The sequence below is a fragment of the Symphalangus syndactylus genome, chromosome 3, assembly GCF_028878055.3.
Source record: "Symphalangus syndactylus isolate Jambi chromosome 3, NHGRI_mSymSyn1-v2.1_pri, whole genome shotgun sequence".
NCBI lineage: Eukaryota > Metazoa > Chordata > Mammalia > Primates > Hylobatidae > Symphalangus > Symphalangus syndactylus.
The window spans coordinates 129,644,493-129,668,306 of record NC_072425.2 but is presented as its reverse complement, the minus strand read 5'-3'; the positions used below and the strand labels follow the sequence as shown (position 1 = coordinate 129,668,306).

The 23,814-nt window shown below is 41.9% G+C and overlaps 1 long non-coding RNA gene across 2 annotated transcripts in view; it reads left to right on the top strand.

Annotated features, from left to right (window-relative positions):
- The window catches only part of LOC129478396 (uncharacterized), a 54,270-nt gene that overhangs the window by 11,330 nt on the left and 19,126 nt on the right, over positions 1-23,814 (top strand). For both annotated transcript variants that reach the window (XR_008656424.2, XR_008656425.1), the window contains exon 2: positions 242-339. This is a non-coding gene — a long non-coding RNA (uncharacterized lncRNA). The remainder of the gene's footprint in view (positions 1-241; positions 340-23,814) is intronic.

Below are 23,814 nucleotides of genomic sequence, written 5' to 3'. Positions count from 1 at the left end.
GTTTTATAAGCCTTCTGCCATGTATTCATTCACTCACTGTCAAGCAGACAAAATGAATAAGTCCTTTATTCAAGGAGCTCAAATACTAGTTGATATAACTGTTCTTCTGTTATCCTCCAAGACTACAGTCTTTTTCTCTGCCAAAAAAAGATTTATCTCTACCTTTCTAAACTTAACTGCCTTATATGTGTTAATATTGTCTTTATCCCTAAGCAATTCCTACCCCTTTGTCTTCTCCTAGAATATTTTATACATAATCCTATTGCAGCCTTGATTCAGGAATATTCTAGAGGTGGCACCTGCAATCAAGCCTCCTCCTGCTCACTGTTGGTAGTTCAGGTATGTATTTATACTTTGGGGAATTTAGTGGGAAAGGCTTCTGGGAAATAACTCATGTCGTGCCCACTACTGGAGTGTAGTAGCAACAAACACCAAATTTCCTTGGTTTATTTCATGACTCTCTATGTAATTCCCAATACTATCATTTTTAGTGTACATATGTGTTTCTCAGTGATACAACTAGACTGCAAGGGTAGGAACCCAACTGAAGGTGAACAAACTATGCCGTACAAACTGGTATTCTAGAATTGTTATTTTGTTTCCTTTTTTTTATCTTGGAGATTTTACAACAGCCTACTCAAGTGTTCTAGCCCAATTTCACAGGGGCTATGAATAATTAGAGAGGGTCCTATCTTCATTAAAGGGGGAATGTCACCACCCAGTCAGCCCAGTGTGGTGGTGGCAGCCAGGACAATGAAAAAAGGTGACTCTGTGGTGACCTGAGTCAGAGACGTGAGGCACAGTGACTGCTTTTCACATGCAGGTTCAACACTACATCCAAGGGCTACTTTGAATGATCTGGGTTTGATGTTCATTAGGAAAAAGAGATAGCTGGGCATGGTGGCTGATGCCTGGAAACCCAGCACTTTGGGAGGCTGAGGCGGATGAGTTGCTTGAGCCCAGGAGTTTGAGACCAGCCTGCCCAACATGGAGAAACCCCATCTCTCCTAAAAATAGAAAAATTAGCCAGGCATGGTGGTTCACACCTATTGTCCCAGCTATTCGGGAGGCTGAGGCAGGATAATCGCTTGAACCTGGTGGGGGGGGGGGTGGTAGGAGTAGCGGGGCAGTTGGGGCAGAGGTTGCAGTGAGCTGAGATCGTGCCACTGCACTTCAGCCTGGGCAGCAGAGGGAGACTCAAAAAAAAAAAAAAAAAAAAAAAGAAGAAGAAGAAGAAAAGAAAAAGAAAAAGAGATCATTGCTTTTCTTATATATGCTTTAGTCAATTTGGATAGGAAAGAAAGTAATAGGTCATAGCAAGTCTTCAGATGTTTATAGAGACTGCTCAGAACAAAGCTCTCTTCAGAGTCAGTGCAATTGACCTGAAGCCCAGAAGAAGAATCTTTAGGAGCCAGAGATACATGCCCCATCCTCCTTCAGAGTGCCAGGGTCAGGCAGGGCCCATGAAGGCTGAAGAGGACACCCTCTGAGCAAAACCCACCACCAAGTGGAAATTCACACCAAGCAAGGACTAGGAAGCTGGATCTGCGAGGAGCCGAGATGCCACACACTGGCATTGCGCTAGCCTTTCTCTTCCTGGGTCAATGATCTGGATGGCTGACAAATGATAAGTAGAATTAGATGTCCTGTGAATTGTGCCATTAAGTCCGCCTTTAGAGTTTGAATCAGATATCTGAACCCTGTAAAGTTCTTTCTTGCCTGTGTATAAGTTTTGGGTGTTGTTTGTTTTCTCATATGTTAGTAAGTGTTTTCCATATATATGCATGTATATGTATATATCCTTTAGATACAAGTGGCAGAAAAATCACAAGTCTGAGTTACTTAACTAATAAAATATTTATTATCTTATGCAAGAAGAAGTCTTGAGGTAGGGCATTCAATTGTTCATGGACCTAAGTTCTTCCATTCTGATACTCTTCCATCTTCAGTAAGTCAGTTTTGTTCTCAGACCAGCTTTTTTCATGGTCACAAGATAGTTCCACAGTTCCAGATATCACACCAGACATGTCAACATGCAAAGCAAGAAGAGATCTCTTCCTGTATATCTCTTCCTCTGTATCTCTAGAAGCCTCTCAGTGGGGTAGACTTCCTTTCAGGTCTCATTGGCCAGAATTATGTTCCATGCTCACACCTAAACCAATCACTAATATGGGAAATAAGACCACCATGATTGGCTTAGAACAACCACCCTTGAAGCATGTGACTGAATGGAAGAGAGCAGAAACAGAAATAAAGTCAGGATTCCTTGGGATGGAATAATATCAGCATTCCTTGGGAGGAAAGGGATGAAGTGGAAAATAAATACAAGGCAATCAGTAGTAGTTACTACACCTGATTTCTCCTGAATAAGGAAGTTTCCCAGCCCCAGTTCAGACTAAAAAGGAATTAATATGTTCTCTGGTGGTGTTTGGAATAGACTTAAAGCAGCCAAAAGAGAGCAAAGTGGGTGTTCCAGGAGAGGCAAAGAAAGAGATCAATACAGAGGACCCATGGATATTGGCTCTTTTCCTCTGGAGCCATTTCTTCAGTGTCGGATGCTGCTGCCTTCATCTCCCTTGCAAGGTCTAACTTAAAACTGCTGTTATGGGGGCTTTGGCTCTTTGCAAATAACAGGATTAGCAGGAACCTCAGGAAACTGCTCCAACGGGGAGCCATTAGCCAGAATCACTGTTGCTGGGCAGCTGGACTGAGTCTACCAGCATGGCCCCCTCCAGGCGTGAGTGGGCCGGATACTGTTGTACATATTTGGGCTTGCTGAAGTCGTTAGGCCATGTTGACCTCAGGAGCAGGGAAATGGCTGCCATCCCACTTTCCCTACTCAGTAGAGATATTTTGCATACATAGCAAACCTTGAGGCCAAGTGGGAGAGCAGATGAGTAGGAAATAGAAGCAAACAATGAATTCAAAAGGTCACTTTTTACTGATTAAGATTGCTTTAGGCTACTTATACTAAAAATGTAGCATCAGCCTCAACGGACAGCTTGGTACTCCAGCCTAGATGACAAAGTAAGACCCTGTCTGAAAACAAACAAACAAACAAACAAGCAAAAAAAAAAAAAAAAATCAGTACAAGTTCTGAGGCCATACCTCAGACCTATTGAGTCAGAACCTCTGATTTGGAGGCTTATGAATCTGTATTTTAAAGACCTCTCTGGGCATTTTCTCAAGTTTAAAAGGCATTGCTCTGGATGCTTGTCATCCTTGTGGCTTTTCCTAAAACACTGGTAAATCTAAGGGGGTGTGGGTAGGGAGTAGGGGTGGGGAATGGAGCGTGGAAGGTCACTGGTAAGGGTAAGGCCCCAGATATCATCCTCTGAAAAAAAAAAAAAAGATGAGCTAGCCTGAAAGGAAAACATCAGTCACTTAACTGAGTGGGTATTTGTTGTACCAGAGATTTCGTCAATCTGCAGTAAAACCCAGGTGTCTCAGCCATGTGATGGACATTACAGGGTAAGACTTTTAGGAAGGAAAATGCCTAAAACTGCTTGTGTCTGCTTGGCTGTTCAATTATTGGTGTCCTGGAATTACACAATGTTGCAGCCCTGCTGATGTACCCCTGAGGTCAAAGCATTTTAGATCTAGAAAGGACCATATATCTTAATCCCTTCAATTTATAAACCAAAGGAGGTGAACTAATTTGACCAAGATCATATGGTTAATTTAGCATCAGAACCAAGAGTTCTGAAAACTCAGATTTCTACCCTGGCAAATGAGTCCTCAGAGAATAATTCAAAAGAAGCAAAGGGCTAAGTGTTAAAAAATATTAGTTTTATTTCAACAACAATAACAATCACAAATATCTGAGAAGATGGGAATAGTTAGGTAATTTACTAGCTAATATACTATACAGTGATTAAAGTTACATTTAGAAATATAAATATCTATTTTTATATATTATTATATATTATATATTCATGTATAATGAAATTTATAAAGATATATATATATACACACATACATGCACACACAAATATATTGCGTATGTGTGTTTTCAACAGGTTAGAAAATTGTGAATTGTGTTATAAGAGGCTTTCCCAAAACTGTTAGATCCTGTTCAGTTACTTCTGACCCCACCACAACCCCAGTAGGTGCTCCTCACTCCGCAGCACCCATCTATGCTGTCTCCTGAGTCCAAGAAGAAGCCATAAGTCATTCTCAACCCTGGGCTGAGAATCATCTGGGAAACTTAAAAAATAACACTACCCAAATCCAACAGACCAATTGAGTCAGGCTCTCTAGAGGAGATGCCCAGACATCTATATTAAAAACACAACAAAACAAATCAAATCAAAACAAACCTTCTGCTATAGTTTGGATAGCTGACCCTCCAAACTTCATGTTGAAATTTGATCCCCAATGTTGGAGATGGGGCTTAGTGAGAGGTGTGTGGGTCATGAATGGCTGGATGTCACACTTGAGTTATTGAGTGAGTTCTTACTTTGTTAGTTCCTGTGAGCACTGGTTAAAAGGAGCATGACAGCCTTCTCCCCTCTCTTATGCTTCCTTTCTTGCCATGTGATGTCTGCACATACCAGCTCCGCTTAAACTTTCATCATAAGTGGAAGCAGTCTGAGGCCCTCAGCAGAAGCAGATGTTGAAATCATGCTTCTTGTACAGCCTGCAGAACTGTGAACCAAATAAACATATATTCTTTATAAATTACCCAGCCTCACATATTCCTTTGAGGCAATGCAAAATGGACTAAGACACCTTCCCGGGTAATTCTGCTGTGAGGTGAATACTGAGATTCATTGAGCTAGTCAAGTTAACCTTTTGACTTTGAGTGAACCTCATGCATACTTTGTTGGTTGCTTCAGGGGCCAGTGCAACAGGAGGCTAACAAAGCTGGTTAGAGTACTGTCACTCTTGGCCTAAAACTCAAAGAACTTATATATTTTCTTGAGTTCATTCACTATATGACTGCAGTAGATTAAAGATGGTCACAAATTCTTTGCTACTTCTTCCATTGAGAGGTAGAAGCTATTTACCTCCCCTTGAATTTGTGCTGACCTTAAGGCCTTGCTTGACTGGCACAAAAGAATATGCCAGAAGGGACACTCTGGGACTTCTCAGGTTAAGTCACAAGAACCTTTGTAACTTCGATCCATGCCTCTTGGCACATTTGCTCTGGAGGAAGCCATCCATCTGCAGAAGTTCAAGTGCCTTGAGACCACCATGCTGTGCAGATGCCCAATTTAGCCACTTGAACTAGCCATGTGGAGAAAGAGATCCTGGCTAGCCCAGCTGTTCCAGCCACCATAGATCAGGCACTTGACATGCCAGTGAAGAAGTTGTATTGGACATTCCAGCACCAACAGATGCTCCAGCTTTCCAATTGGAGACAGATCTGGCTCCAGATGGTTGTAATTCTTTATTCTTCATCTCTCCATAGCTGGTGACACACATATCATCATTCTGAAATTCGCCTTTTCTTGGCCTACCTCTCATGTCTAATCAATTAAGTAGATGGTAGAAATTTGTGATGCAAAGAAACATAGGTAGCTGAGATGTCTGTGGGGTTTGGTACAACAGATTTTTAAGGATTATGGACGTCAGATAGTTATTTCCTAAGGTAAATGCTAGTCCCTGTGTCCTCTTGCCTAGCCTGGCAGAACATAACATGTAGCCCACCACATTAAAATGCCAGTATTGCCAGGGTGAGTACAGTGCACATTGCTGTATATCTGGTTTTGATGCCCTGATAGAGTAAACATAAATTAAGAATGTGATAATGCCAGAAGAGTTCTTCAACAAAGGACTTTATTAAGACTATGAAAGGAATTGTTGAAATTCTAAACCCAAATTACTTATAATAAGTACCTACATACTACAAAGCTGTAAGCTTCCAATTCCTCTTCAGAACTGTCGTGTGTATGGTGAAAGGTAAAGGTCTAGTTTCATTCTTCTGAATATGGCTATCCAATTATCCCAGGATCATTTATTGAGTAGGGATTCCTTTTCCAATTGCTTGTTTTTTTCAGTCTTGTCAAAGATCAGATGGTTGTAAATGTGTGGATTTCTAAATTTTGTATTCTGTTCCATTGGATGATGTTTCTGTTTTTGTACCAGTACCATGCTGTTTTGGTTACTGTAGCCTTATAATATAGTTGGAAGCCAGGTAATTTGATGCCTCTGGCTTTATTCTTCTGTTCTTAGGATTTCTTTGGCTATTTAGCCTCTTTTTTTGTGTCCATATGAATTTTGGAAGATTTTTATCTAATTCTGTGAAGAATGCCATTGTTTGTCTGATAGAAATAGCATTGAATCCGTAAATTGCTTTGGACAGTATGGCCATTTTAACAATATTGCTTCTTCCAATCCATGAGCATGGGCTGTTTTTCCATTTATTTGTGTCATCTCTGATTTCTTTCAGCAGTGTTTTGTAGTTCTCCTTGTAGAAACATTTCACCTCCTTAGTTAGCTATAGTCCTAAGTATTTCATTTTCTTTGAATTGGTAGCTATTGTAAGTGGAATTGTACTCTTGATTTGACTCTCAATCTGGACATTGTTGGTGTATAAAAATGCTACTGATTTTTATACATTGATTTTTGTATCATGAAACCATGCTAAAATTGTTTTTCAGTTCTGGTTGCTTTTTGGTGGAGTCTTCAAGGTTTTCTAAGTATTGAATCATAATGTCAGTGAAGAGAGGTAGTTTGATTTCTGACTGCTGTGGTTAGGACTTCCAGTACTATGCTGCATATTCTTGCCTTGTTTCCATTCTTGCCTTGTTTCCATTCTCAAGGGGAATGATTCCAGCTTTCACCCGTTCACTGTGATGTTGACTGTGAGTTTGTCATAGTGGCTCTTATTATTTTGAGATATGTTCATTTAATGCCTAGTCTGTTGATGGTTTTTATCATTAATTGATGTTGGATTTTATTGAAAGCTTTTTCTGAATTTATTGAGATGATCATGTCATTTTGCATTTAATTCTGTTTACGTGGTGAGTTACATTTATTGATTTGCATATGTTGAACCAACCTTGCATCCCAGGTGTATTAGTCCATTTTCACACTGCTATAAAGAACTGCCCAAGACTAGATAATTTATAATTAAAAAGTTTAATTGACTCACAGTTCTGCATGGCTGGGGAGGCCTCAGAAAACTTACAATCATGGTGGAAGGGGAACAGGCACCTTCTTCACAAGATGGCAGGAGGGCAAAGAGCTTGGGAAACCACCACTTATAAAACCATCAGCTCTTCTGAGAACTCACTCACTATGGGGAAACCTGCCCCATTATCCAACCTGCCTCCTTCAACACATGGGGATTACAGACCCTTCCCTCCACAGGTGGGGATTACAATTTGAGATGAGATTTGGGTGGGGACACAGAGCCAAACATATCACCCGTTTTGTAGGAGTGTATGTGAAGGAGGAACTGTCAAACACTTATAAAACCAACAGATCTCTTGATAACTCACTCACTATCATGAGAACACCATGAGGGAAACTGCCCCCATGATCCAATCACCTCCTATAGGTCCCTCCTTCTACACGTGGGGATTGTGGGGATTATAATTTGAGATGAGATTTGGGTGGGGACACAGAGACACACCATATTACCAGGAATAAAGTTACTTGATGATAGTGGATCAACTTTTTGATGTGCTGCTGGATTTGGTTTGCTAGTATTTTGTTTAGGATTTTTGCATCTGTGTCCATCAGGGATATTGGCCTCAAGTTTTCTTCCTTTGTTGATTTGGATATTAGGGTAATGTTGGCTTCATAGAATGAGTTAGGAAGGAATTTCTCCAATTTTTGGAATAGTTTTAGTAGAATTGGTATCAGTTCTTCTTTGTACATCTGGTAGAATTTGGCTGTGACTCCATTTGGTCCAGAAGATTTTTTTGGTTAGTAGGTTTATTTTTTTAAATTATTATTAGTGATTCAATTTCAGAGCTCAATATTGGTCTGTTCAGGGTTTCAGTCTCTTCCCAATTCAATCTCGGGAGACTGTGTTTTCAACAATGTATATCTATTTTCTCTAGATTTTCTAATTTGTGTGCATAGAGTTGTTCATAGTATTCTCTGAGGATCTTTTGTATTTCTGTAGGATCAGTTGTAATGTCATTTTTGTCATTTCTGATTGTATTTATTTGGATACTCTCATTTTTTTCTTTGTTAATCTAGCTAATAGTCTATCAATCTTGTCTTTTTTTTTAAGAACCAACTTCTGGCTTTATTGATCTTTTGTATGGATTTTTGCCTCTCAATTTCATTAAGTTCTCGCCTAATTTTAGTTATTTCTTTTATTCTGCTAACTTAGGGTTGGTTTGTTCCTTTCTTCTAGTTCCTTTAAATGTCAGACCTCAAACTATAAAAATCCTAGAAGGAAACCTAGGAAACACCCTTCTCAACATCAGCATTGACAAAGAATTTTTGGCTAAGTCTCCAAAAAACGTTGCAACAAAAACAAATAATGACAAGTGGAACCTAATTAAACTAAAGAGCTTCCATCTTTAGTTTAAAAGAAATCATCAACAGAGTAAACCGACAGTCTACAGAATGGGAGAAAATATTTGCAAACTATGCATCTGACAAACGTCTAATATGTAGAATCCATAAGGAACTTAAACAAGTCAAAAACAGAAGACAAATAACCCCGTTAAAAAATGAACAAAGGACATGAATAGACACTTCTCAAAAGAAGACATACAAGCAGCCAACAAACATGAAAAAAATGCTCATCACTAATCATCACAGAAATGCCAATCAAAGCCACAATGAGATACCATCTCACACTAGTCAGAATGATTATTATTAAAAAGTCAAAAAATAATTGATGCTGGTGAGACTTCAGAGAAAAGGGAATGCTTATACACTGTTGGAAGGAATGTAAATTAGTTCAGCCACTGTGAAAAGCAGTTTGGAGAATCTGCAAATAATTTAAAACAGAGCTACTATTTGACCCGGCAATTCCTGAGTATATACCCAAAGGACAATAGATCATTACACCAAAAGGACACATGTACTTATATGTTCATTGTTATGGTGTTCACAATAACAAAGACATGGAATCAATGCAGGTGCCCGCCAACAGTGGATTGGATAAAGAAAGTGATAGATACACACCATGGTGTACTATGTAGCCATAAAAAAGAATGAAATAATGTCATTTGCAGCTACATGGATGGAGCTGGAGGCCAAAATCCAAAGTGAATTAATGCAGGAACAGAAAACCAAATACTGCATGTTCTCACTTGTAAGTGGGAGCTAAATGTTCGAGCACACGTGGACATAAACACAGGAACAATGGACACTGTGGACTGCTAGAGAGGGGAGATAGGGAATGGGTAGTGGGCTGGAAACCCACCTATTAGGTACTATGCTCACTACCTGGATGCAATATACCCATGTAATAATCCTGCACATATACCCTCTATATCTAAAATAAAAGCTGAAAAAAAAAAACTTCATGTAAATAATGGAACAGAGACTGTCTGGCCTCATCTAAATGTCCCTTCTTCCATGTTATGCAGGTCCTTTTTTATACATCCCATATTGCTCAGCAGCAATGTCTGGCTCTGTAGGGTTGTTTCTTATTAAAGTTCTAGTCATTGCTTAAACCATTTTCAAAGTGGAGTCTTTAAGAACCGACTGATTTACCTGGAACACTTGGTTTCTCTATAAAATCATCTATAAAATGTGGGATGCTTGTTTTATTTGTTAATCCTAAGAATGGCTTTTTCTTTCTGCCCCAGGCACTGTTTATGCAACTATATTCCCCTTGGTCTTGATAAGTGTTTCTAGAGGGAGGAAATACCTAAACTCCTTTGATAAGAAGTATAACTTCCTTATTAAGGTTCAACCTAGAGATGGCTTTCCATTATACATTCTGCATAATACCATAACTTATTGGTAGTAGGAGCTTACTGGCATAATAATACAATCATTTCATGTTCCCTATCACATGGCTCACATGTATGCCATGTACACCCATTTATATGAAAGCCTGGAGGAGTCAACACAAAAACAATATTATTGTGGAGGAATTACTGGTGAAATTCTCTTTTTCCCAAGTTTGCTTAGAGATATTTCTGCTTTTAAAATTTAAATAACTTTAAAAAACAAATCTGTGCTATTTCCAACAAATTATACTACCTCTAATATCCCTCCTTTGGATTCATTGAAAAAGTTTCTCAAAGAGTGGTTTATGCCTTTCTACCCACTGAACTCCAGGAACCCAATTTTTAGAGAACATGTTCTTAATTTTTTTGACCTTCTGGTTTTAATGAAAATATATCCAAGCAAGGAACAGTAGGAATACAACTCAGAGTTCCCTGTGGAGCTTTTGGGTTGGGCCAGGTTGTGATTTTCCTTGAAAACAACAAAAAGAACTTCAGCTCAGGGAAGGAAGAATTTCATAGACACCAAAACTAGTACTGTCACTTTTTTGGGGAGATGGAAAGCTCAAGGGGACAGCCCAAGCGGGTGCTAGGTTTTAGAGCCAAGAAATTCCCATGAGAATTGCTGAATTTCACATCATTCCTAGAAATAACTCAGAGCTTTATATTATTTACATGGGCTGTACAAAACATGGGCTTCCTGTAGGTAACTCCCTCTGCCTGCTTTGGTTCTGCAAGCCTCACTGGGCCAGATTTCCAAAGTAGAACGTCCAGTATTGCACCACTGCTGATCATATGACTGAGAAAATTGCTAGGTTGAGTTGGTTGCCCAGCTCACAAGGATCTCACTCTTGGTGAGAGCTTATATACACAGAAGTGGCCCAGAGGCTGTATTGGTTCTATATGAACATGATTTTGAGCCTAATAGTAGATACAGAAGTGAGCACCCGCCCAAACTAGGCTAATCAGAGTCTTTCTGTGGAGTTTTGAAAACTGCAAGTAAGGAAAGAAGATTACTTCTTCACTGATGGCAGGGTCTAGGACATGAGGCTTGATAACTTTTAGTGACTTTATCTTCTTCAATGCCAAGGAAACTCCTTTCTCACAAATGAGGGAAAAGAAATGGAGGCTAGAGATTTTTTTTAAACTCCTTATGTCATTTAGTTCCTTAATTCCAATGATTTCTGAGGTCTCTTTCCATCTATAGTTATATTTTTCAGTATGCATCCAATACATACCCATTTGTGACTCAGATCATTTGAGATACGTTTCTAACACACTGTGATCAAAAGCATCCTAATACAAAGACCCTGCATTGTAGTAAACCATACCAATCAGTCATACAGGAATTTCCAAGCCCTCTGATCCCCCTACCTTCTGATGGGGGCAGATTTGATCAAAAGCTACTGGCAAGTGTCATCAGTCACCCTGTCGAGGAAGGATGAGAAGAGAGCCCCCAGACTCATCCTGGGTTGGTGCTTAAATGCATGCATGTTTCTTTGCTATTTTGACATCTCTGAAAAAGCAATTCCTTTCCAGCTTTCTGTTCTGAGAGAACCAGACTTCCAGGTACTAGTCCTGAAGAAAATAAATTCTTTGAAGCTCACCTGCAGATTTCTTTTCTTGAGCACTACCCTTTCATCCCTGCTTCCACATGTGAGATCCCCAGGGCTGGGATAAAGGTAAAGTGAGCAAGTCATCTAGGGCACAACATTGAAAGAGACACCACTCTCATAGTTTTGCTAATACCTTCAGCTCCTCACTTGCCTCACCCTGGTCCTGGCCTGGATGATCATAGGTGCCTTACCTGGGTTCATGGTGTAAGGTGTGAACATTCAGTATGGTGAACTGAAAAAAAAATATTGAATGAGAAATCAAAAAGCAGAATTTTCGTTTTGACTTTATTACTAACTCAACACGATATCAAGAAAATCCTGTAGCCTGAGCCTCTGTTTCTTATTGGTAAATTAATAATAATCTCTTTCTATCTCAGTTATTTCCAAAGAATGTGACAGGAATAACATAAAATCTCATACAGAGAGGTTAAGAGACTTGTCAGAAGTTGTAAAATTCAGCCATTGGAACTTTAGACATAATCTCTTCAGCCAGTGCTAGGTTTGCCAGTGACTCGCTACTTATTTAATTAATTAAACAAATAGGCATTAAGTGCCTACTGTGATCAAAACTGTGGGAGGCACCAAGTGTGGGGGGTGGGTGCAGAGAAAAATTCAACCAACAGTATGTTCTAGAGGAAACGGAAGTTGGGTGAAACTGCCATCTAGATCTTCCTGCCCCTATGCCCAGTGATTCCTATGACCCTATTGCCTTCCTTGCCTGGCTCTGAGTCTTGCCAGATGTCTGAACTTTAACTTATTTTTTATGCTAGGTCCATCTTTATCCAAAGGCCAATCATCAGGAGGCCTAAAGTGGCTACAGGGCTTACCCTGTCTTGGGAGAAAAGGAATTTAGCCCCAAGAACAATCACCCATATCCTTGATGTACCTACCCCTTAGTCCCAGACCACTAAGACAGAATTAGCGATGAGCAGGTCTAGAAGAGAGAACTCCCAGGGAATATATTTTATTGCTGTTTTTGGTCTTTCTTGACCTTCAATGACACAATCTTATATTTTGAAGTCCAGGATAATTGGAAATACAATGAAATCTCCTCTGTTCAGAGTTCATAGCACCTCTGAGCAGTGGCTGCGGATGGAATTGCACTGTATATTTAATACTCTGCATTAACAGGAAAGGTATAAAGTCCCCTGCAAACTCTGCTCCTTTGCTGCCCTATCTGGGGCAAGACATGCCAGCAATTTAACAAGCACAGGAGTGTAAATCATGCAGTGAAATCTCTCACCATGGGAGGACAAAGAATCCCTAAGAGAATGAATAAAAGCAACCCAGCACTAGGCATTTTGGGAGTCAGCGTTCGTGTCTAAATGTTAAACATTTACATTTTACAGCAAAGTGACATTTGTAAAGGAGTTCTATTGCTCATTTGCAGCAGTTCCTCGCTGCTGGCCAGGGGCTTGGGGCTGGGGCTGGGTGATGAATCAAAGACACTCTTTGTGTCATGTCACTAAGCAACTCCCTCCTCTTCTGTCGCTCGCAGAGTCTGGGCTGGGCACACAGCCTGTGTCATCCACATGGTGGATTTACAGGTCTTGATTAATGCCAGCAAAAGTTTCTTGAGGAAAAGGCAGCTGGGTTTGGGCTCTGGCCATGACTCAACTTTGTGCTAGGAATAAAACATGGAGCAAGTGGAGACGAGCACAAGTGGACAAGGCCACCCCCAGCCCTTTGTTACTGGCTCCCAAACTGACTGTCTAGAATGAAGCTTCAGTCTAAAGAAGGCAAATCTATAGCACACATGCTGACATGACTCTCTTTGTTACCCAGAACAGACATCTCACTAATAGATCATAGCATACTCTTCCCTACTGAGCCAGATAGCTCTCAGAATTGTGCCTCAGGCACATTCTAGGCACTCATTGCCAACTGACCAGTTGGTACATGAGATGAACCTGTCACCTCTGTTTTTGGTCTATGTGTCAAAGTCTGTTTCCTGACTCTAGTTTCACAGGATTGGAGGTTTCAGGAATTCTCCATACATAGCTATCTCTGATAACAGCTAACAGTAGTAGTAACAGTTAACACATGTGCTTCTCATGGGCCAATCACTTTACATGGATGAAAGTATTTAATCCTCACAAAAATATGATCTCTATATCCCCTAAAAGTAATAATATCTGTCATTTATTGAACATCTACTGTGTATTGGGTACTACATTTGATTCTTTAATCTCCACATGGTCCTGTTTCATAATGAACTGAAAGCTCAAAGAGATTAAGCAAATTACCCATAGCTCCACAGCCAATCAAAAGGAAGAGCTGAGATCTGAACCCAAAAAGGTCTAATTCCAAAGCCTTCATTCTTAAAAAAATATTAGACCTTGACCAAGGTCTAGTAAACGGTTTGCACATCAGCAAACTGTTTTGACACTCTCATTTAATTTTCTTCTTTACTGCCCAAGGGGGAAGGGGGAGATTTTTTTTTCTGCCAGAAACTGGCCCTAGACTTTCTCTAACTTCATCCAGCTTTCCTAACATTCCTTTACCCTCCCTGTCCTTAGGACTCCTTCCAAATAGGTGAGCCAGTAAGTTTTCCACAGGAAGAGAGGGGAAGAGAGGATTAATGCTACAGACTGGATAGAATTGAATTGAAGGAATCAATTTTCTTATTCTGCTAGTGAGCAGGACTCCCTGCATCTCCATAGCTGACATGAAGACTGGAGAAGGTGTCGACTTCCCAAGCTTGGTGCCAGGGAAGAGCTGCCATGGCTGATCATTTCAACAGGGAAAAATGAGCCACGATAGCCTTTTCTCTGTCCCTTCATGCTGAAAACTTCAGCCGGACTGAGATTCTCTTTGTTCCTCTCAGCTCTGAGAGGCCGAGGTGGGCGGATCATGGGGTCAGGAGATTAAGACCATCCTAGCTAACATGGTGAAACCCCATCTCTAGTAAAAATACAAAAAAAAATGGCCAGGAGTGGTGGCATGCACCTGTAATCCCAGTAACTTGGGAGGCTGAAGCAGGAGAATCGCTTGGACCTGGGAGGCAGTGGTTGCAGTGAGCCGAGATCACACCAGTGCACTCTAGCCTAGGTGACAGAGCAAGACTCCATCTCAAAAAAAAAAAAAAAAGGTCTCAGCTCCCAGTCTTTACACCTGATGTTTGCTCTACCAAGAACTGTTATCTGCTAACTGTGATCTGTTCCTCCTCCGCTGGCTCCATGGCCTCGTCACTCTGCCACCTCTGTCTGGCCAGCTCCCACTCACCATTCATGTGTCCCACTTCCTTGGGAAAGCTGAGCTAGGTGCCTCCTCTATGTTTCCCTTAGCACCCAACACTTCCTCTGTCCCAGCAACACTCCACTCTAGTGTACTTGCCTGGTCTGCTTTCTGCATTGGGCCATAAGCTTAGTTAGGACAGGCATGTGTCTCACTTGTGTCCCCAACACCAAGTAATGTCTCTGGGTCTGAACTCAAAAAACAACTGATGAATAAATGGATGATTGAATTGAATGGATGGGTGAAGGCACTGTCAGGAAGCTAACTACATTGGCATGTACAGGGACATTCTCCCCACCTCACTTCTGTTGTGCCCAGTGAACTGTGATTGGCAGATGCCCCCCAAGCTGGTAGAAATGTGAGAGCAACCAGCACAAACCACAGGGAGTTCAGTGGTCATATCTAAGGGTGGTGAGAAAGCAGGCCTAGAAAGATTGCTCTATTCACGTGCCATCCATCTAACAACTTTGGGTGTAAATGAAAGCAAACACAAATGATTACATCTTAGTTTCATTGCTTAGTGTGGCCAAAATCCATATCTGATATTAAAAGAAAAGTTCAAAATTTGGTCTTGGCATACAAATGTGTATTGATTTCTCAAAAATAGATATGTGTTTACCCATACAGGAGTATTGGCACTAAAAAAGAATCATTTCCAGAATCTAAGAACCAGGTTACTAAATGTCACTCCCTTGCCATAAATTGAATGAGATTTGTCAGCTCACATTAGGTGAAGGAATAAAGGGACTTGGTTGATTCACATAACTGGGAAGAACAGGGCAGAGTGGACCCAGAGACTCAAATGATGTCATCAGCCTTCCTGCCCTCTTGAGGTTCAGATTTGCGCTACACGGTGGCTTCCTCCTCTTTCCCCAAGGTCTGTATGCTTGTAGACAGCTCCAGGCTTTCATCATGCCTGGAGAGATCCCTTAACTGTTTACAGCTCTAGGGAAGGATACCAACTGGTACTGCTTGGCTTTCATGCCCCTACCCTTGACTCAAGCCCTGTGGTCAGAGTAATGGATACTATACCTAGCCTAACGATCAGAGGAGACCAAGGTACTGAGACTCATCAAAACTACCTGGAAAAAAGGGGGATATGGGGGAGGGAAGAGAGGGAGGGAGCAAGTCAGTTTGCTAATAGAGGAAGGGGATAAAGGATAAGAAGAATAAAAAGAAACCCCAAACCAAAAAAACAAATGTCCTCTGTAGCACCCCATGAGGGGTTAGCTTACACATGTGTACAGACAAAAGTGTTCCCCAAATGTCCCCAAGATTGAAACGTGATCAAAGGAAGATAAACAGCAATATGTAAAGCTGTCAACGTGGTAGAGCCCAGGAAATGGCGAGTCAGAGGATCTGACTGTTCTAGAGTGTGGCTGCTGTGATCTGAGGCTGCAAGCTGGTTGGCAACATACTTGGTCCTGTTGCTAAAGCCCCCTCCTGTACGGTGCAGCAGTAACCATTTCGCAGGTTCATCCCAGTCAACATGGTTGGTGTGGCCCTGATCACCCAGAGTGAATTCACAGACTGGAGTTTGAGTTTGCAGAGCTGAAGCCCAGATCAAGGGCTGGGCCTGTGTTGAGCCCTGAGGAGCAAGAGCTGTGTGAGACTGGCCAGATGTTTGAAATTGCCCTCTCTGGCAGCTGAATTGCAGGGACTTCCCTGGCTCTTCCTTGCAATTCTTACAACTTCATCCCTTGGGAGCCACCAAGGTTCACCCCCGCCCATGCTGGTTATTTACCTACTGCTTCCCAGCTATGAGCTCACCCTTCCAGGTGCTGCTCTGCAATGCTGGGGCCTGAATTATTCACTCCCAGTTTCCCTTGCCAGCTGGCCTCCTGCTACATCCTGCCAATGGGAGGCACTAGGGTGTGAGCAGAAGGCGGCAGGAGGAGAGAATATGTTTCCTCTTGTCTGCACTTCTGGTCAACTTTTCTCCAGCAGAAGAAGACAGCCATAGCCTCAGTGGCCAGCCTAATTGGGTCCCCCTAGGTTTAGTGTCTCAGATACCAGCCCCAGCCAGCTACGGATAGGCTCCTTTGGTGTCTAAGCATCAACTGTCTTCCACCTCTCAGAGGTCCAAGGTCCAGCCATGAGCCACTCCTGCCCCGCATGCCCAAGAACCAGACACAAGGGTTGGGGGCGGGGGGCTCTCCTCCATGTTCCTCCTCTCTGATGATCATCCCATCTCTTCCTGCTACACACATGCCTAGGAGTGGTAACTGCTTCCTGAGGATAGTGATGTCTAGATTGCCTCAGTGTCCTTCTTTTTCTCTTTAACCCTTTAAATATTTGCAACCAACTCCTACATTAAATCTCTTATATTTAAAACACCTAGAGAGATTTTTCTCTTTTCTTGCCTGGACCCTAATGGATACAATCCCCTGCCATGACCCCCCAACCAACTCCCCAATTCAGTATTTCCCAACTTGTCCCAGAGACATATTTTTAAATCCTTCAGGTTTCACCCTTACATTTTACTATGGAAATTTCCTGCTTTGTCATACAACTCTGTCACTCAAGGCCTTGGATCCTCAGGTTGTAAGTTCAGAGACTCTCAGGCCATCAGGTGAACAAATAAATGAAAGAATAAATGGACGGTTGAACTGAATGGATGGGTGAAGGCACTGTCAGGAAGCTAACTGCATTGGCATGCACAGGGAGATTCTCCCCACCTCACTTCTGTTGTGCCCAGTGAACTGTGATTGGCAGATGTCCCCCAGGCTGGCAGAAATGTGAGAGCAACCAGCACAAATCACAGGGAGTTCAGTGGTCATATCTAAGGGTGGTAAGAAAGCAGGTCCAGAAAGACTATTCTATTCACATGCCATCCATTTAACAACTTTGGGTGTAAATGAAAGCAAACACAAGTGATTACATCTTCATTTCATTGCTTAATGTGGCCAAAATCTGGTCCCAGGCTATATTATAAGGAATTGCCTTTGGACAAGCAAGCTGAAGCCAAAAATGCATGCATGGATTCAGGTTATAAAGGTATACTAGATATTCTCCTGTTATCTAGCTGTTTCCCCATTCCCTTTCTTCCCCCAACCTCATAGTAGCCTGCGGAAGTCTCTTGGAGAGCCAAATATGGGAACGAAGCCAGCAATCATTCCTTGTGTCCAGTATCCCTTCCTTGACTGGTAAAGGCAATTCTAGCAGAGACTACAGAGCCAAAATCACTAGGAATGACTTGAAACCTATCTTGACATTTGGAATAATTGTAGGGATGTATTAGGGATGCTCTCAAAATTATATTTTATACATAAACATGCAATCAAATTTATACATAATGCAAAAGAACACACACATACACATGTACAAACTCATGGGCTCACACGTGCACACATATGCTCTCTGAATTGGAATATCCAAGGAGAGGCAAGAGAAGATTGAAGGTGACGCCTAGTATCCTAAGAAGGAAGCTGGGCTAAGACTGCTGAAGACTTCTTTGTGCTTCTCAGTCTTCAGCAGTCTGAGCCCAGCTTCTTTCTTAGGATAGTAGGCACCACCTTTATTCCTTCATTCTGATGCTTGGAGCCTCTCAACTTTCAGAAGTCTTGAGTGTGTTTCAGTGTTTCTTCCATTCACTCAAATAGAGTGCCTACTATGGATTGAGCACTGTACCAGCTCTTGTGAGTACAATGGTTGAATGCAATATAGTTCTTGACTGTCAGAGACTTATAGGATAGAGTGAGAGCAAACAGCTAAACAGACAATCAGAGCAGTATGATTCATACTACAACAACGACATACGGACCAATGGAAGTTCTAAGGAGGTAGTGCTTAAATCTGTTGGAGAAGTCAGGGAAGCCTCTCTGGAAGATACTTTTTTTAAAAAATGAACTTCATTGAGGTATAATTTACAAGCAACAAAATGCATACACTTTAAGTATACTCATTGAAGAGTTTTGATAAATATATATGGCTATATAATCATTACCATGGTCAAGATATAGGTCATTTCCATAATCCCAAAAAGTTTCTTTGTAACCCTACCCAGAAAATTCCTACCATCTCTGGCCCTACAAAATCACTGATCTGCTTTCTGCCATTGTAGATTAGATTTGTCTTTTCTATATCTTATATCTTTTAGAAATCAGGGAAGGGCAAGTTCCAAGCTTTGATCAACATCCTTAAACTAAAAACTGCATGCACAAGATAATTAGAATATACATAAATGGCATAAATTAAGGAGATGTTGAAGCCTCAAACTAGAGTAATTGTAATTTCACAATTCACTTCTCTCCCCAAGCCCCTTAATTAGCAAACATCTTAGGGAAGGCTTTAACTTTCTATAGATCATGGAATGTGAGGATAAATTAACTTTACCTACATTTTAAGGGATATAGAAATTTCTCTTTATAGTTGGGTAATAAATTGAAAATAGAATTTAGTTTAACACAAAAGAGTGGGACCCCAAGAGCAAACGATTAATATTACTCAAGGGAAAGTGGAGAGCTGCTTGGAAGAGGTGAGGTCTGAACTAGGATAAACTGGCAGAGAGGAGAAAAAGGAATTCCAGGTAGAGACAAGATGCAAATAACGAAGTAAACAAGTAAGTTAAAGAAATAATTAATCTTTAAATGTCATTGTGGAGCTGAGGGAACTATCAGCAGTTTGGTGGTACTGGAGTGTCAAGTTCAAGGAAGAAATTGGGGGATGAAGCTGGAGAAATTCACACAGGCATTTAATGAAGTATCTCAAACAGGTGAGAGCTTTGGTAATTCCCCGGGGTTGAAGCAAAGACTCAGCCATGGGGAGTCACGTCCACCTCTCTGGTGTCATTTCTTCCTTTCCGACCAGCAAGAAAGGCCTAGGCCTGCTTTGGAGAGGAGCCAGCAGCCCCCAGGATCCCTTCCAACTGCACAGCCTCACCTTGGCTCCTCAGTGGTGTTCTCTGAGCTGAACACAGCAGCCGGGGGTGCTCCCGGCTTCGGCTGATGGCTATTTTCTTTGGAGAGTCAGCTTGCCCGCTGCCGTGAAATAACTGAAGAAAAATCACTTTTCCTGGGTTTTATCATATGTCCATATCACCAGACTAATTTTAAAACCTTTTTCTTAAAAAAGGGGGGGAGAAACTTCTTTTCCCAGATAAAATATATTAAAAATCCCAATATACTAATAAGATTGCAGCAGCTTTGTTGAAGCAAATCAGAAGGCCAAGGGCTCCTTCTACCCTCTCATCTTCCCCGCTACCCCCAGCAGCTTACCCTCCCCTTTCTCCCCTACTTTCACACCTGGGACACCTACTGAGAGCCCCAGGACTCTTAGGAGTGCAGCCTGGAAACCATCATGCAGAGGTGACCTCCTAGGACAAAGGCTCTGCATGTTCCCTTGGTCCCTAGGGGATGCTCCATCAAGGGTGCCTGTTACTAAGGTGATGTTTTGGTTTATCTGGATTCTCAGGCCCCATGTTAGGTCTGTTCTTTATCCACAGACCTCGCTCCCCCACTCCCCATGGGAAGTAACCTTTCCTTCGTCCTTATCTGCTCCCCTCTCCCTCCACACTGTGGTTCCCTCCTTCCCTACAGAAACTGCACCATTTTCAGCTTCCTATAAAGGAAGCTTCAACTCAAGCTTGCTTCTCATCCCCCAGCTGTCATCTATGATCCAGCCAGGCCAGCTTTCGGGGTTTCACTGTGATATCTTGCCCTTTGAACTCATAGGCTCAGACCCTCCCCTGGAGAGCTTATGTGGTTGGTGTGTTTGTCCCCCAAGGTTCAGGGTAATGAAGGTAACACTGGGGATAAGGGAGGTGAACATAGTATAGGTGGGTGGGGGAGATTGCCCAGGTGAGCCTGGAGACTGGGGACATACTACCTCCATTCTGAAGGCAGGGAACAGTTTGAAGACAGCCCAGCCTCTTGCTCTAGTGAAAAAAATTCTGCTCCTTCAAAGTTCTGACTTTCCAAACCAGAGGCCCCAAGGATCACATATGAAAGTGAGAGGTAAGTGGGCCATGTAGTTATGTGTAACAATTTATCTTTCTCATCTTTTCTTGAACGAAACTCAAACTGAAATTCTATTCCTCCTCCCTGAAGTTCATTATTTCTGGATTTATTTTTTTCTCTCTTTACACACAATCACACCATATATTGGAATAGCAGATATAAGGGCACGAATCTTACTCCACAAATTCAAGTGTGTGAGACATTCACACTGCTTTATTCTCTTTAATTAAAATAAATCTAATTTCACCACTATTCCTGTCCCCCAAACACTGGCTGGCAGGAAATTCAGTCTTTGTCATTGCTGCTGTTCTCTCTTCTGACCTCCAGGATCTCTGAATCTTAAGCACCTATTGCAGTCTTTGCTTCTGTCCCTTAGGGAACATTTCCACCACTAAATCTAGGAGCCTGCCATGCTAGGACCCCCTACATCTCTTCTTAGGGCTCCAGGGTTGGCCCCCATTGTCCCCCTTTATCCTTATGAGCTCCTTCTGGCTAAATCATAAAAATAGCCACCATTGTTAAAAGTTGATGAGATGCGTGATCTCATCTACTCATCACAATAGCTCCTGAATTGGGAAGAGTGTCATCTGCTTCCTTGTATAGGCAAGGAAATGGAGGCCTGAAGAGAAGTCTCTTGCTTGAGGTCAGGCTGAGTAGGAACTTACAGAGCCCATGTTCCTGGGGTCTTGTCTGAGTCCCCCCACTGCCTCCCTTCTGCCCATGGATTTAAGGCCCCTTTGACCTCTCCTTCTCAATGTCCATCAGTAACTGTACATTTCTTTCGCTGTGGGACAACCCAGGATGCCTCCCCAGGACCTGGAGCATTTTGCTATGGTGCCTTCTCTACTTCACTCTCCTCTTTTTCTCTCTGCTTCCCAATCTACTCTTTCTTCTGAATTCCTTCCCAGACCCTCTTCCCACTCACTCTCAGCATGTGCTCTCTGACTACAATGCCACGCCCTGCTTATTCTCCAAGCCATCTCTCCAACACCATTCAAGGTGCACACTATCTCCTTTGGGAAGCATTTCCAAATCTGTCTGGTAGAACAGACATCTTGCCTGGCTGGGCAAGCTCTTCTGTAAATGAACACCAAAGCCCTAAGTTGTAGAGTTTGGAGAAACATGTTATATCAAGGATTCTAACCTTCTTGTTTTACAAAAAAAGAAACTAGCAGAGGAGGGGGAAGTGCCTAAAGTCAGCAAGCCAGGAAGGGCCAAGCAGCATGGAACCCACATCTCTACTCACACTACAGCTGACTCATGTTCTATCTCTTCATGCTGGTAGGGAGGGTGGCCCATCTCTGCTTCCTCTTCCAGTTCCAAGGAAGTGGCCTTGGAACTTGCCACTTCCCTTCCCCTAGGAACTAGATGACAAGTTAGGCAGCCCACACCTGTTCCCTTAGTTCAGCTGAGAACAGCAACAACAACAACAAAAGGGGCTTTTAACAAATTTGCAGAAGTTCTAAAATTGGAATTCGTACACAATATCCAACTTAATAACATTTCAACTAATCACAGAGACAAAATCATCACAATTTCTAGAGGAAGCTGCTATAGGATTGACATACATATAATTTATTTGACAAGCACAGACACACTTTTTTAAAAAAGAAAACCACTATTAAATGTTACCAAAATCACTTTTGATTTGGAATATGACAGCACACTCATCATTTCTGAGATGCTAGCCACCTAGGACCCAAACACTACCAGCTGTACTCTCTCCTCTGGACCCTCAAGCCTACTGCTTCCCCTCCCACTCTGTCCACTGAAACAAGTAAAAGAGCACACCACATTCCCCCTATGGAAGCTCAGCACCTGATATAATTATAGTAGTTAGCATTTATCATGCCCCTACAAAATGCTGTACATGTCTTATCTTAATTAATCCTCACAGCAACACTATGAGGTGAGTACTATTATTATTTTATAAATGAGGAAACAAGGCCCAGAAAGAATACACAAACTGCCAAGGTCACTGCTGCGCAGTAGAGTCCATCGGACTCCAGGGTCTTTGGTCTCACTTCTCATGGTTGGATGAGGGGGGATTAAATGAGAGATGCATATAAAAAGAACGGTACATGCTGGTGCTTAAAACCTGTTACTACCCTTTCTGCTTCTGAATAAATATATCTTCCACTCTTTCCCACTACACTGTCTGTATTTTCTCTATTAGGGAGATATTCCTTGGAGTTTTTAAGGAAGGGGCCTTTAATGATGCCAGGGATGTATGCTTTGGACATCATTGCTAACTTTTCAAACAGTTTGAAACAATCGCCAGAACTTAACTTCTCTCTTTTGTCCACTGTCTGGTTTCGTCTGGTCTCTATGAATGCAAACACAGGCTATTTTATGAATATTTGCCTTGGATTCAGGGACCACGAATACAAGTGTTTATAAAAATGGGGTTCCCTGTACAGGGGGAGATGGAGAGGACCTTGGCTAGTCATCCCCCATAGGAACCCAGAATTCCTGGGTCTCCCCAGTAAAAGCCTTTGAATAAAGAAGAGGGTCGTGCCAGGTTGGACCATCAATAAAGTCCATCGAAGCACTGTTTCCCTAGACCCACATGCATCAAACACCTAATTCTGAAGCAGGAACTATGGAATGAGCTGCCTCTGACACTCATTGTCATAGCATTACCTGAAGGAAAGGACTTCACCTTCCCAAATCTCAGCTTCCTTATCTCTAAAAGTGGGATGATAGTGATACCTACATAACAGGATTGTTGTGAAAATGATATTGAATGATTCATTTCAGCACTTAGTGCAGTCCCTGGTGTACTATGATCAGACATTCAGCTGTGATTCTTACTAGCAGTAGGATAGACTGTTGTAGTTGTAATAGTGGTTGTAGCAAAGTCATGTTCTCAGCACGTGCTGTCCCAAGCACAAAAACAAGAATGGGACAATTCTAACTGATCTGGAACTATGCTTTTAATTTGAATAAACAAGAATGGGACAATTCTAACTGATCTGGAACTATGCTTTCAATTTGAATAGCACATATTTTATTCACAATTTTACCCCAACTTATTCCAAATACAATAATACCTTTGCAGTTAGAATTTAACATTAGAACTAGGCCGGGCGCGGTGGCTCACGCTTGTAATCCCAGCACTTTGGGAGGCCG